This window comes from Oncorhynchus gorbuscha, unplaced genomic scaffold (assembly GCF_021184085.1).
Source record: "Oncorhynchus gorbuscha isolate QuinsamMale2020 ecotype Even-year unplaced genomic scaffold, OgorEven_v1.0 Un_scaffold_1248, whole genome shotgun sequence".
In the NCBI taxonomy this organism is placed as follows: Eukaryota; Metazoa; Chordata; class Actinopteri; order Salmoniformes; family Salmonidae; genus Oncorhynchus; species Oncorhynchus gorbuscha.
In genome coordinates, this window is record NW_025746080.1 from 34,963 (window position 1) to 51,547 (window position 16,585).

Below are 16,585 nucleotides of genomic sequence, written 5' to 3' on the forward strand. Positions count from 1 at the left end.
GCATCAATACAAAACATACAATTTTTTAAAACACAAAATGGCTCACGTGTTTGTGCAAGGTAGAGCAATGCAAAGTGTTACAAGAAAATATATATAGGATTTTCTTTGTTTGTACAAAAATACTGAGAAAAAAAAAGAGAATGTCTCTGGACTGGGAGATCCCATCTCAGTCAGTCTGTCTGTCCGTCTCCATGGATACGTCCCAAATGGAATCCTATGCCCTATATAGTGCACTACTATAGACCAGAGCCCTATTCCCTATATAGTGCACTACTATAGACCAGAGCCCTATGCCCTATATAGTGCACTACTATAGACCAGAGCCCTATTCCCTATATAGTGCACTACTTTAGACCAGAGCCCTATGCCCTATATAGTGCACTACTTTCGACCAGAGTCCTCCACTACACAGGAAATAAGGTGCCATTTGGGACGTGGCCCGTCTCTCGGTCACAGTAACATGGTATCCCGGAGAACCAGGAGAACCAGGAGGATGGTGCCGCCCGAGGGGCCCAGGCTGGGAGAGTGGCCACCCAGGGGCCTCCAGACCTGGGGTGGGGTGCAGGACTGGGTGGGGCGGCTGGGACCAGGGGTGGCGGCTGCGGACCTCTGCAGCTGGAAGTTGTGGATGAGGGCCGAGAATGAGTCGGGACCGTACGGGACTGTCAACGTCTCCGTCAACACCTGGTGGCCCGGGAACGTCACCTGTCGATCACATCGATCGATTAGTTCATGTATTGATCAATTATTACAATGTTGAGTCAACTTCACACACAGGCAAATATGTCAATCACATTGATTGATTTGATACGATTGATTGATTCATTCATACCCAGTTGTATACCCACAAAATATACAGTATTGTACTGTAGATTGATTCATACCCAGTTGTATACTAACTAAAGATACAGTATTGTACTGTAGATTGATTCATACCCAGCTGTATACTAACTAAAGATACAGTATTGTACTGTAGATTGATTCATACCCAGCTGTATAGTAACTCAAGATACAGTATTGTACTGTAGATTGATTCATAACCAGCTGTATATTAACTAAAGATACAGTATTGTACTGTAGATTGATTCATACCCAGCTGTATACTAACTAAAGATACAGTATTGTACTGTAGATTGATTCATAACCAGCTGTATACTAACTAAAGATACAGTATTGTACTGTAGATTGATTCATACCCAGCTGTATACTAACTAAAGATACAGTATTGTACTGTAGATTGATTCATACCCAGCTGTATACTAACTAAATATATAGTATTGTACTGTAGATTGATTCATACCCAGTTGTATACTAACTAAAGATACAATATTGTACTGTAGATTAGTTAGTATACAGCTGGGTATGAATCAATCTACAGTACAATACTGTATCTTTAGTTAGTATACAGCTGGGTATGAATCAAAGATACAGTATTGTACTGTAGATCAAGTGTCTATTCCGTCTGAACAGATGGGATGAATATAATTAAAGGTTAAAAAAAAATGTTCTCATGGTTTCACAATATCTCTGTTGTTGTTAAATATCTCTTGTTGTTGTTAATTATCTCTGTTGTTGTTAAATATCTCTTGTTGTTGTTAATTATCTCTGTTGTTGTTAAATATCTCTGTTGTTGTTAAATGTCTCTGTTGTTGTTAAATGTTCTGGTGCTTTCTCTGAGCCGTCTGTCGGAGGAACGGTTGTTATCTGTCCGTTGATCAGATGTTTACTGGAGACTGTGGGAGCTCATACGTGCTACTGCACCACACCACCCGGGAGGACCACCCACGTGGCTTTGTATGAGCCGGCTCAAAATAAAAACACTGAGAAACACTCATTGAGTCCGTGTCCAAAACAGCACCCTAATCCTTATTTAGAGTGCACTACTTTTGGACTTAGAGCCCATAGGATTGTCTCACTCTAGACTGTCCTAAACAGCACCCTAATCCCTATTTAGAGTGCACTACTTTTGGATTTAGAGCCCATAGGATTGTCTCACTCTAGACTGTATCCCAAACGGCACCCTAATCCCTATATAGTGCACTAGTTTGACCAAAGCTCCATGTCCTCTCCATGCCACTTAGAGACAGTTGACCCTCCACCCTCTTTGGTTGATTTGAGAGCAGTTAAATAATTCCTACCGGTCCCAGTCTAATCTCAGTGTTGTTTTAGGGAGGGGGGGGGGGTCAAACACCAAACATGCATCCAACAAGTTTGTAGAGTCACAAGTTTGATGAAGTCATTGCTTGCTAGGAATATGGGACCAAATACTCCACTTTTGACTACTTTAATACACATAGGAGGTACATTTGTCCAAATGCTTATGAGACCTTCAAAGGAAACAAAGCGGAGCCCTATAAAATCCATTATTTTTATTTTTAAAACATAAATTGGATTTTCTAAAACCACAACAATGCTGCAACCACATCAGGAGACCACTTTTGAGGTCTGGGAAATGTTTAGGAAATGTTAAGTTTTGGGGTATCGTTCCCCTTTAATTCCCCTGTGCACCCCAACGAGGCTGCTGTTTAATGGTGTTTTTCTAGCACACGTGTGATGGTAGAGTTGGCTAAACAAATGACCCATATGAGGTTTCTGTGTTTTGCACTATAGCCCGTTACCATATATGTGATTGAATATTATCTGCTGTTAGCCTAGGCTACTGTTAGCCAAACACTGCTGCTGTTAGCCTAGGCTACTGTTAGCCCAAACACTGCTGCTGTTAGCCTAGGCTACTGTTAGCCCAAACACTGCTGCTGTTAGCCTAGGCTACTGTTAGCCCAAACACTGCTGCTGTTAGCCTAGGCTACTGTTAGCCCAAACACTGCTGCTGTTAGCCTAGGCTACTGTTAGCCAAACACTGCTGCTGTTAGCCTAGGCTACTGTTAGCCCAAACACTGCTGCTGTTAGCCTAGGCTACTGGTAGCCAAACACTGCTGCTGTTAGCCTAGGCTACTGTTAGCCCAAACACTGCTGCTGTTAGCCTAGGCTACTGTTAGCCCAAACACTGCTGCTGTTAGCCTAGGCTACTGTTAGCCCAAACACTGTTGCTGTTAGCCTAGGCTACTGTTAGCCTAAACACTGTTACTGTTAGCCGAGGCTACTGTTAGACAAACACTGCTGCTGTTAGCCTAGGCTACTGTTAGCCCAAACACTGTTGCTGTTAGCCTAGGCTACTGTTAGCCAAACACTGTTGCTGTTAGCTGAAACACACTGTTGCTGTTAGCCGAGGCTACTGTTAGTGTTGCTGTTAGCCGATTTTAGTGTTGGATAGCCATTATAGCCATTACCATATATATGATTGAATATTATCTGCTGTTGGCTTGTGTGGATGTATGTATGTGTTATGCAACATAGCTGACTTGAAACATTGTTAATAGTTTCAGGGCCATGGGATTTTCTCATGATGGAAAAATACAGAGTAGCATGAAGACTGGAACTGTTCAATGAGTTGGGAGGGGGGCACATTCAGAGCAGGGTGTTGCGAGAACAAGCGGTCTTTTGTTAGATAACAGGAGCCAGGTGCGAGACAACGGTATGGAGCATGAGAGCCTGGATGTTCTTCACAAGCAACATTTACATCTATCAACAGAAGCGCCAAGAGGCGGGGACCCGTCTGAACGCCTGCAATAGGCTGAGCAAGTTTAAACCACGCCCAGTCTCTACTGTGATAGGCCAACAGACGGGTTGGAACTGTCTATCACAGTATAAAGAATACTGTTTTACATACGTCCTGTCAGTTCTCTGTTCTGCCCTGCGAGGTGGGACAGAGAGCCCGTATATACGAAAATTGCAATTACCATTTATTGCTTAGCTAATAAAAAATACATAGTATACAATCGGTGACTCATTGTTATATTTATCCTGATACCAGATTCGAATTGACGCAACTCTAACACCCACCGCACTGAATCAAATAATCATGATCTAATTCTGCCAGGAAACGCAATAGGCTACTTTGTAGTTAACATTTTAATTGAGAAGGTTTTTCTGTGAAAGCCTTTCCATCTACCAGAAGACTGTTGTCGTTTTATTAGCATCATCGCTAACAGCTACACCGAGTGGTAGCCGGGAACACACGCAGACCGGGGGGATTCTCGATGCCGGTTCAGAAACTTGAAAGAAATACGAGTCACTGACGCATTCTGTTCTCGTCTTATTATAAACTTGGACAAATTAATACATTTTAGTTGATTTCCTACTATATTCCATATATATTTTTGAATAGTGTTGAATTCCGTTTTATTGTCTAGATTCAGCGGTCTTCGCATCACAGATTTTGAAATCGGACCCTAATAAAAAGTGCTTTCTTTTCTAAACGTTAAAACAAACATGTATGAAAATACCCTCAAATAAAAAAGGTGACATTTTGTACATTCGCCTCATATGAAACATTTTTTAAATCTCAAATCCAAAATGCTGGGAGTAATAGAGCCAAATTAAACATTTTAGCTTCACCGTCCAAATAAATAACTACCACCCAGATATACAGACCGGTCCCAAATGGCACCCTATTTGCTATATAGTGGAATAGGGCTCTGGTCAAAAGTAGTGTACTATATAGGGAATAGGGCTCTGGTCAAAAGTAGTGCACTACATAGGGAATAGGGTGCCATTTGAGACAGCAGCAGTAGTTGAATAAACCTAAACTATCAGTACTACCACCAGAGGGTGCTGTCTCACCCTAAAGGTGTAGTTGCCTGGCAGCAGCAGTAGTTGAATAAACCTAAACTATCAGTACTACCACCAGAGGGTGCTGTCTCACCCTAAAGGTGTAGTTGCCTGGCAGCAGCAGTAGTTGAATAAACCTAAACTATCAGTACTACCACCAGAGGGTGCTGTCTCACCCTAAAGGTGTAGTTGCCTGGCAGCAGCAGTAGTTGAATAAACCTAAACTATCAGTACTACCACCAGAGGGTGCTGTCTCACCCTAAAGGTGTAGTTGCCTGGCAGCAGCAGTAGTTGAATAAACCTAAACTATCAGTACTACCACCAGAGGGTGCTGTCTCACCCTAAAGGTGTAGTTGCCTGGCAGCAGCAGTAGTTGAATAAACCTAAACTATCAGTACTACCACCAGAGGGTGCTGTCTCACCCTAAAGGTGTAGTTGCCTGGCAGCAGCAGTCTGTAGTATTCTCCATGGCGGTCGGTTCTGAAGGGACAGAGGTTCTGTCTCCCCTCCACCTCCACCAGAGCATTCTGCGATGGGTTTCCCTCCGCGTCCAACACCTGCCCTTTCACACCTAGAGACACACACACAGCGGGACGGAAGGAGAGAAAGACAATCAACACCAGCCAAGCCAATTGGTTCTCAATTTAGCAACGGTCATCCAAATTGTTAAAAAGGTTTAAAAAAAAAACATTTTAATAAATGAAACAGTTGAACAACGGATGCAATTCCTCCAAAACTCCATCAGGTATCGACTGGATTATACCACATAAAACATTTTACTGGAACAGACAAATAAACACCTGGTATTTTGGTACTCAATTTGTCAAATTTCACTTTTATTTTCTTAGAATTCACTCATATGCACATTTTGTAATGGTATCTGGTATTTAAAACAATATGTGTTAAAATAAAATAAAAGTATATATGCCTCATTTGCATAAACACACGAGGCAATTTGCATATATTACTAAATTAACGTAGGTGGAACTGGCCTGCAACCACTAGCTCTGTCTAGACCTACCTGCTCTGTCTAGGCAGCCTCATTCATTACTGTTGTCAAGTTCTGTTGCATAATTCAACATGTTGCGTCACTAGCAGGATAGCCTCAGATTAAAGATCAACAGGCTTGGCTCTAGATCACATCTATCTAAACAGACATAATATCACTGTCATCCCAGTGTTCATTTTCAGGAAGTTGCTTTCATTTCAGCGCATCTAATTTGTAAACATTAAAAAAACGACAGACACAAGCAAAGACCATGAAAGATTCACAGGAGTAAAATGAACGTAATCAATCCAGGGAGATTTAAGCGCTGCTACTCCAATTGTCCGGCTGTTAGTTAGACGATACTCCATTAACTATTCAGAAAGGGGCGGAGTTTCCCCCTTCTTAACTTTACTGGAATGAATGAAGCTTTCGTCACCCTATTCTGCGTTTACCTCGACACAACACAGGAGAACAGTCAGACTATTCTGTGTTTACCTCGACACAACACAGGAGAACAGTCAGACCATTCTGCGTTTACCTCGACACAACACAGGAGAACAGTCAGACCATTCTGCGTTTACCTCGACACAACACAGGAGAACAGTCAGACTATTTTAGAAAAGCTTTTGACTGGACTACAGGGGGAGCTTCTGTTGGTTAATTAATATGATCTTTTAGCCAGGGTCACATTATAGTGGTGATTGTTGTGATGTCAGTTGAGGCACCAAGCATCACACGGACTCTCCCGGACTCTCCCCATCCCAAATGGCACCCTATTCCCTATATAGTGCACTACTTTACACCGTGACGACTGACCTGGACTAGGAGTCGTCCCAGGGTAGACCGTGATGACTGACCCGGACTAGGAGTCGTCCCAGGGTAGACCGTGATGACTGACCTGGACTAGGAGTCGTCCCAGGGTAGACCGTGATGACTGACCTGGACTAGGAGTCGTCCCAGGGTAGACCGTGATGACTGACCTGGACCAGGAGTCATCCCAGGGTAGACCGTGATGACTGACCTGGACCAGGAGTCGTCCCAGGGTAGACTGTGATGACTGACCTGGACCAGGAGTCGTCCCAGGGTAGAAGACCGTGATGACTGACCCGGACCAGGAGTCATCCCAGGGTAGACCGTGATGACTGACCTGGACCAGGAGTCATCCCAGGGTAGACCGTGATGACTGACCTGGACCAGGAGTCATCCCAGGGTAGACCGTGATGACTGACCTGGACCAGGAGTCATCCCAGGGTAGACCGTGATGACTGACCTGGACCAGGAGTCATCCCAGGGTAGACCGTGATGACTGACCTGGACCAGGAGTCATCCCAGGGTAGACCGTGATGACTGACCTGGACCAGGAGTCATCCCAGGGTAGACTGTGATGACTGACCTGGACCAGGAGTCATCCCAGGGTAGACCGTGATGACTGACCTGGACCAGGAGTCGTCCCAGGGTAGACTGTGATGACTGACCCGGACCAGGAGTCGTCCCAGGGTAGACTGTGATGACTGACCCGGACCAGGAGTCATCCCAGGGTAGACTGTGATGACTGACCCGGACCAGGAGTCGTCCCAGGGTAGACTGTGATGACTGACCCGGACCAGGAGTCATCCCAGGGTAGACTGTGATGACTGACCTGGACCAGGAGTCATCCCAGGGTAGACCGTGATGACTGACCCGGACCAGGAGTCATCCCAGGGTAGACCATGATGACTGACCTGGACCAGGAGTCATCCCAGGGTAGACCGTGATGACTGACCCGGACCAGGAGTCGTCCCAGGGTAGACCATTGTTGTGAGATCTGATCTGTAGATCTATTTTAGTCCCTGGGGGCTTTTCAGCATGTGACATAACATTGGGATTTTTTTTTTTTACAGAATTATCTTATGCTTACATTCAATATCCACATATCTTGAATGAATCGTTTAACCTTACCGATTCTTACCTAAATGAATCATTCTACCATTGACATGATCAAGCCACCACTTGGTAGTGAAACACTGTACAGAAGTATTGATTGATTTGATTGTATTTATGACAGACAGTGTGGTACTGACCCACGACAGACAGCATGGTACTAACCCACGACAGACAGCATGGTACTAAACCACGATAGACAGCGTGGTACTGACCCACGATAGACAGTATGGTACTAACCCACGACAGACAGCATGGTACTAACCCACGACAGACAGCATGGTACTAAACCACGATAGACAGCGTGGTACTAACCCACGATAGACAGCATGGTACTAACCCACGACAGACAGTATGGTACTAACCCACGATAGACAGTATGGTACTAACCCATGATAGACAGTATGGTACTAACCCACGATAGACAGTATGGTACTGACCCACGACAGACAGAGTGGTACTGACCCAGATGGACCTGTTGCATGTATGCCAGCAGAGCGGCCCGGTTGGCGTCCCAGAGCCCAGGCAGATCACTCTCTGGAGGGTATTTACAACAGGACAGCTCCAAGGTGATCTCTAGACACTGGCCCCACACGTAGTTATAGTCCTGCATCCCTCCTAGGAAACGGATAGAAAAACATGAAACTGAGCCAGACTGGAGCCATAATGGTGCTCGTCAGTGTAGTCTATTAGACCAGTATCCTAGGAAACGGATAGAAAAACATGAAACTGAGCCAGACTAGAGCCATAATGGTGCTCGTCAGTGTAGTCTATTAGACCAGTATCCTAGGAAACGGATAGAAAAACATGAAACTGAGCCAGACTAGAGCCATAATGGTGCTCGTCAGTGTAGTCTATTAGACCAGTATCCTAGGAAACAGATAGAAAAACATGAAACTGAGCCAGACTAGAGCCATAATGGTGCTCGTCAGTGTAGTCTATTAGACCAGTATCCTAGGAAACGGATAGAAAAACATGAAACTGAGCCAGACTAGAGCCATAATGGTGCTCGTCAGTGTAGTCTATTAGACCAGTATCCTAGGAAACAGATAGAAAAACATGAAACTGAGCCAGACTAGAGCCATAATGGTGCTCGTCAGTGTAGTCTATTAGACCAGTATCCTAGAAAAACATGAAACTGAGCCAGACTGGAGCCATAATGGTGCTCATCACTGCACCAGTCACTGTAGTCTATTAGACCAGTATCCTAGGAAACGGATAGAAAAACATGAAACTGAGCCAGACTAGAGCCATAATGGTGCTCGTCAGTGTAGTCTATTAGACCAGTATCCTAGGAAACAGATAGAAAAACATGAAACTGAGCCAGACTAGAGCCATAATGGTGCTCGTCAGTGTAGTCTATTAGACCAGTATCCTAGGAAACGGATAGAAAAACATGAAACTGAGCCAGACTAGAGCCAACCTCTGGCCTGCTCGCCTCCCTACCACTGAGGAAGTACAGCTCCCGCTCAGCCCAGTCAAAACTGTTCGCTGCCCTGGCCCCCCAATGGTGGAACAAACTCCCTCACGACGCCAGGACAGCGGAGTCAATCACCACCTTCCGGAGACACCTGAAACCCCACCTCTTTAAGGAATACCTAGGATAGGTTAAGTAATCCCTCTCACCCCACCCCCCCTAAGTTTTAGATGCACTATTGTTAAGTGACTGTCCCACTGGATGTCATAAGGTGAATGCACCAATTTGTAAGTCGCTCTGGATAAGAGCGTCTGCTAAATGACTTAAATGTAAATGTAAATGTGCTCGTCAGTGTAGTCTATTAGACCAGTATCCTAGGAAACAGATAGAAAAACATGAAACTGAGCCAGACTAGAGCCATAATGGTGCTCGTCAGTGTAGTCTATTAGACCAGTATCCTAGGAAACGGATAGAAAAACATGAAACTGAGCCAGACTGGAGCCATAATGGTGCTCATCACTGTAGTCTATTAGACCAGTATCCTAGGAAACGGATAGAAAAACATGAAACTGAGCCAGACTGGAGCCATAATGGTGCTCGTCCCTGCACCAGTCACTGTAGTCTATTAGACCAGTATCCTAGGAAACGGATAGAAAAACATGAAACTGAGCCAGACTAGAGCCATAATGGTGCTCGTCACTGCACCAGTCACTGTAGTCTATTAGACCAGTATCCTAGGAAACGGATAGAAAAACATGAAACTGAGCCAGACTGGAGCCATAATGGTGCTCGTCAGTGTAGTCTATTAGACCAGTATCCTAGGAAACGGATAGAAAAACATGAAACTGAGCCAGACTAGAGCCATAATGGTGCTCGTCACTGCACCAGTCACTGTCGTCTATTAGACCAGTATCCTAGGAAACGGATAGAAAAACATGAAACTGAGCCAGACTGGAGCCATAATGGTGCTCGTCACTGCACCAGTCACTGTAGTCTATTAGACCAGTTTCTATAGGATGAAGGGACATAATGACTGAACGTACATGTGCAGTTCTATATGTATTCTACACTGAGATGATGCGGAACACTCCGGAACATTTACATAAATCTCCCATAGACATCAATGATCGGATGTCTTAGCAACTCTGCTAAATCTTAACCCAATATCTCCGGGGTTGATGACAACACGGACAAGTTGACCCAGCGAAAGGTCATGTATGTACAGGCGTGGTCAAAAGTTTTGAGAATGACACAAACATTCATTTTCACAACACGACTGTACGTACACGTGACCTCTAGTATTAGTACTGTAGCGAATTTATCCCGTGGTTTGAACTTTGAACCTGGCGGGGGGAGGGGGGGGGCTAGCGACTATCAACCCAACACCCTTAACTATTACCCCAGATCTGTAAACTGATAGATTTACCGACTGACCTGGTAGAGGGTACCAGTAGTAGCCGTTGGTTTTACTGACTGACCTGGTAGAGGGTACCAGTAGTAGCCGTTGGTTTTACTGACTGACCTGGTAGAGGGTACCAGTAGTAGCCGTTGGTTTTACTGACTGACCTGGTAGAGGGTACCAGTAGTAGCCGTTGGTTTTACTGACTGACCTGGTAGAGGGTACCAGTAGTAGCCGTTGGTTTTACTGACTGACCTGGTAGAGGGTACCAGTAGTAGCCGTTGGTTTTACTGACTGACCTGGTAGAGGGTACCAGTAGTAGCCATTGGTGATGCCTTCCATAAAGTCCTTGGAGTCGTAACAGTGGTCTCCCTTGTGCATCTGGCTGTGGGTGTAGGAGTAGGTCTTAGCCAGCTGGATCAACACGTCGTTGTCGGGGGCAACACTGGATCCACTCTGCAGCTCACTACCTGTGTGACAACACAACACGTCAACCTGTTCCCTATATAGTGTACTACTTTAGACCAGAGCCCTATTCCCTATATAGTGTACTACTTTAGACCAGAGCCCTATTCCCTATATAGTGTACTACTTTAGACCAGAGCCCTATTCCCTATATAGTGTACTACTTTAGACCAGAGCCCTATTCCCTATATAGTGTACTACTTTAGACCAGAGCCCTATTCCCTATATAGTACACTACTTTAGACCAGAGCCCTATTCCCTATATAGTGTACTACTATAGACCAGGGCCCTATTCCCTATATAGTACACTACTATAGACCAGAGCCCTATTCCCTATATAGTACACTACTATAGACCAGAGCCCTATTCCCTATATAGTACACTACTATAGACCAGAGCCCTGTTCCCTATATAGTACACTACTATAGACCAGAGCCCTATTCCCTATATAGTACACTACTATAGACCAGGGCCCTATTCCCTATATAGTACACTACTATAGACCAGGGCCCTATTCCCTATATAGTGCACTACTTTAGACCAGAGCCCTATTCCCTATATAGTACACTACTATAGACCAGGGCCCTATTCCCTATATAGTGCACTACTTTAGACCAGAGCCCTATTCCCTATATAGTACACTACTATAGACCAGGGCCCTATTCCCTATATAGTGCACTACTTTAGACCAGAGCCCTATTCCCTATATAGTACACTACTATAGACCAGGGCCCTATTCCCTATATAGTACACTACTATAGACCAGAGCCCTATTCCCTATATAGTACACTACTTTAGACCAGGGCCCTATTCCCTATATAGTACACTACTATAGACCAGGGCCCTATTCCCTATATAGTACACTACTATAGACCAGGGCCCTATTCCCTATATAGTACACTACTATAGACCAGAGCCCTATTCCCTATATAGTGTACTACTTTAGACCAGAGCCCTATTCCCTATATAGTACACTACTTTAGACCAGGGCCCTATTCCCTATATAGTACACTACTATAGACCAGGGCCCTATTCCCTATATAGTACACTACTATAGACCAGGGCCCTATTCCCTATATAGTACACTACTATAGACCAGAGCCCTATTCCCTATATAGTGTACTACTTTAGACCAGAGCCCTATTCCCTATATAGTACACTACTATAGACCAGGGCCCTATTCCCTATATAGTACACTACTTTAGACCAGAGCCCTATTCCCTATATAGTGTACTACTTTAGACCAGAGCCCTATTCCCTATATAGTACACTACTATAGACCAGGGCCCTATTCCCAATATAGTGTACTACTTTAGACCAGGGCCCTATTCCCTATATAGTACACTACTATAGACCAGAGTCCTATTCCCTATATAGTACACTACTTTAGACCAGAGCCCTATTCCCTATATAGTACACTACTATAGACCAGAGCCCTATTCCCTATATAGTACACTACTTTAGACCAGAGCCCTATTCCCTATATAGTACACTACTATAGACCAGAGCCCTATTCCCTATATAGTACACTACTTTAGACCAGAGCCCTATTCCCTATATAGTGTACTACTTTAGACCAGAGCCCTATTCCCTATATAGTGTACTACTTTAGACCAGAGCCCTATTCCCTATATAATGCACTACTATAGACCAGAGCCCTATTCCCTATATAGTACACTACTTTAGACCAGAGCCCTATTCCCTATATAATACACTACTATAGACCAGAGCCCTATTCCCTATATAGTACACTACTTTAGACCAGAGCCATATTCCCTATATAGTGTACTACTTTAGACCAGAGCCCTATTCCCTATATAGTGTACTACTTTAGACCAGAGCCCTATTCCCTATATAATGCACTACTATAGACCAGGGCCCTATTCCCTATATAGTGCACTACTTTAGACCAGAGCCCTATTCCCTATATAGTACACTACTATAGACCAGGGCCCTATTCCCTATATAGTGCACTACTTTAGACCAGAGCCCTATTCCCTATATAGTACACTACTATAGACCAGGGCCCTATTCCCTATATAGTGCACTACTTTAGACCAGAGCCCTATTCCCTATATAGTACACTACTATAGACCAGGGCCCTATTCCCTATATAGTACACTACTATAGACCAGGGCCCTATTCCCTATATAGTACACTACTTTAGACCAGGGCCCTATTCCCTATATAGTACACTACTATAGACCAGGGCCCTATTCCCTATATAGTACACTACTATAGACCAGGGCCCTATTCCCTATATAGTACACTACTATAGACCAGAGCCCTATTCCCTATATAGTGTACTACTTTAGACCAGAGCCCTATTCCCTATATAGTACACTACTTTAGACCAGGGCCCTATTCCCTATATAGTACACTACTATAGACCAGGGCCCTATTCCCTATATAGTACACTACTATAGACCAGGGCCCTATTCCCTATATAGTACACTACTATAGACCAGAGCCCTATTCCCTATATAGTGTACTACTTTAGACCAGAGCCCTATTCCCTATATAGTACACTACTATAGACCAGGGCCCTATTCCCTATATAGTACACTACTTTAGACCAGAGCCCTATTCCCTATATAGTGTACTACTTTAGACCAGAGCCCTATTCCCTATATAGTACACTACTATAGACCAGGGCCCTATTCCCAATATAGTGTACTACTTTAGACCAGGGCCCTATTCCCTATATAGTACACTACTATAGACCAGAGTCCTATTCCCTATATAGTACACTACTTTAGACCAGAGCCCTATTCCCTATATAGTACACTACTATAGACCAGAGCCCTATTCCCTATATAGTACACTACTTTAGACCAGAGCCCTATTCCCTATATAGTACACTACTATAGACCAGAGCCCTATTCCCTATATAGTACACTACTTTAGACCAGAGCCCTATTCCCTATATAGTGTACTACTTTAGACCAGAGCCCTATTCCCTATATAGTGTACTACTTTAGACCAGAGCCCTATTCCCTATATAATGCACTACTATAGACCAGAGCCCTATTCCCTATATAGTACACTACTTTAGACCAGAGCCCTATTCCCTATATAATACACTACTATAGACCAGAGCCCTATTCCCTATATAGTACACTACTTTAGACCAGAGCCATATTCCCTATATAGTGTACTACTTTAGACCAGAGCCCTATTCCCTATATAGTGTACTACTTTAGACCAGAGCCCTATTCCCTATATAATGCACTACTATAGACCAGAGTCCTATTCCCTATATAGTACACTACTTTAGACCAGAGCCATATTCCCTATATAGTGTACTACTTTAGACCAGAGCCCTATTCCCTATATAGTGTACTACTTTAGACCAGAGCCCTATTCCCTATATAATGCACTACTATAGACCAGAGTCCTATTCCCTATATAGTACACTACTTTAGACCAGAGCCCTATTCCCTATATAGTACACTACTATAGACCAGAGCCCTATTCCCTATATAGTACACTACTTTAGACCAGAGCCCTATTCCCTATATAGTACACTACTATAGACCAGAGCCCTATTCCCTATATAGTACACTACTTTAGACCAGAGCCCTATTCCCTATATAGTGTACTACTTTAGACCAGAGCCCTATTCCCTATATAGTGTACTACTTTAGACCAGAGCCCTATTCCCTATATAATGCACTACTATAGACCAGAGCCCTATTCCCTATATAGTACACTACTTTAGACCAGAGCCCTATTCCCTATATAATACACTACTATAGACCAGAGCCCTATTCCCTATATAGTACACTACTTTAGACCAGAGCCATATTCCCTATATAGTGTACTACTTTAGACCAGAGCCCTATTCCCTATATAGTGTACTACTTTAGACCAGAGCCCTATTCCCTATATAATGCACTACTATAGACCAGGGCCCTATTCCCTATATAGTGCACTACTTTAGACCAGAGCCCTATTCCCTATATAGTACACTACTATAGACCAGGGCCCTATTCCTATATAGTGCACTACTTTAGACCAGAGCCCTATTCCCTATATAGTACACTACTATAGACCAGGGCCCTATTCCCTATATAGTGCACTACTTTAGACCAGAGCCCTATTCCCTATATAGTACACTACTATAGACCAGGGCCCTATTCCCTATATAGTACACTACTATAGACCAGGGCCCTATTCCCTATATAGTACACTACTTTAGACCAGGGCCCTATTCCCTATATAGTACACTACTATAGACCAGGGCCCTATTCCCTATATAGTACACTACTATAGACCAGGGCCCTATTCCCTATATAGTACACTACTATAGACCAGAGCCCTATTCCCTATATAGTGTACTACTTTAGACCAGAGCCCTATTCCCTATATAGTACACTACTTTAGACCAGGGCCCTATTCCCTATATAGTACACTACTATAGACCAGGGCCCTATTCCCTATATAGTACACTACTATAGACCAGGGCCCTATTCCCTATATAGTACACTACTATAGACCAGAGCCCTATTCCCTATATAGTGTACTACTTTAGACCAGAGCCCTATTCCCTATATAGTACACTACTATAGACCAGGGCCCTATTCCCTATATAGTACACTACTTTAGACCAGAGCCCTATTCCCTATATAGTGTACTACTTTAGACCAGAGCCCTATTCCCTATATAGTACACTACTATAGACCAGGGCCCTATTCCCAATATAGTGTACTACTTTAGACCAGGGCCCTATTCCCTATATAGTACACTACTATAGACCAGAGTCCTATTCCCTATATAGTACACTACTTTAGACCAGAGCCCTATTCCCTATATAGTACACTACTATAGACCAGAGCCCTATTCCCTATATAGTACACTACTTTAGACCAGAGCCCTATTCCCTATATAGTACACTACTATAGACCAGAGCCCTATTCCCTATATAGTACACTACTTTAGACCAGAGCCCTATTCCCTATATAGTGTACTACTTTAGACCAGAGCCCTATTCCCTATATAGTGTACTACTTTAGACCAGAGCCCTATTCCCTATATAATGCACTACTATAGACCAGAGCCCTATTCCCTATATAGTACACTACTTTAGACCAGAGCCCTATTCCCTATATAATACACTACTATAGACCAGAGCCCTATTCCCTATATAGTACACTACTTTAGACCAGAGCCATATTCCCTATATAGTGTACTACTTTAGACCAGAGCCCTATTCCCTATATAGTGTACTACTTTAGACCAGAGCCCTATTCCCTATATAATGCACTACTATAGACCAGAGTCCTATTCCCTATATAGTACACTACTTTAGACCAGAGCCCTATTCCCTATATAGTACACTACTATAGACCAGAGCCCTATTCCCTATATAGTACACTACTATAGACCAGGGCCCTATTCCCAATATAGTGTACTACTTTAGACCAGGGCCCTATTCCCTATATAGTACACTACTATAGACCAGAGTCCTATTCCCTATATAGTACACTACTTTAGACCAGAGCCCTATTCCCTATATAGTACACTACTATAGACCAGAGCCCTATTCCCTATATAGTACACTACTTTAGACCAGAGCCCTATTCCCTATATAGTACACTACTATAGACCAGAGCCCTATTCCCTATATAGTACACTACTTTAGACCAGAGCCCTATTCCCTATATAGTGTACTACTTTAGACCAGAGCCCTATTCCCTATATAGTGTACTACTTTAGACCAGAGCCC

At 43.6% G+C, this 16,585-nt stretch overlaps 1 pseudogene; it reads right to left on the bottom strand.

Moving 5' to 3' along the window:
• Positions 1–310: 310 nt before the first annotated feature.
• The window catches only part of LOC124021902, a 110,014-nt pseudogene continuing 93,739 nt past the window's right edge, over positions 311–16,585 (bottom strand).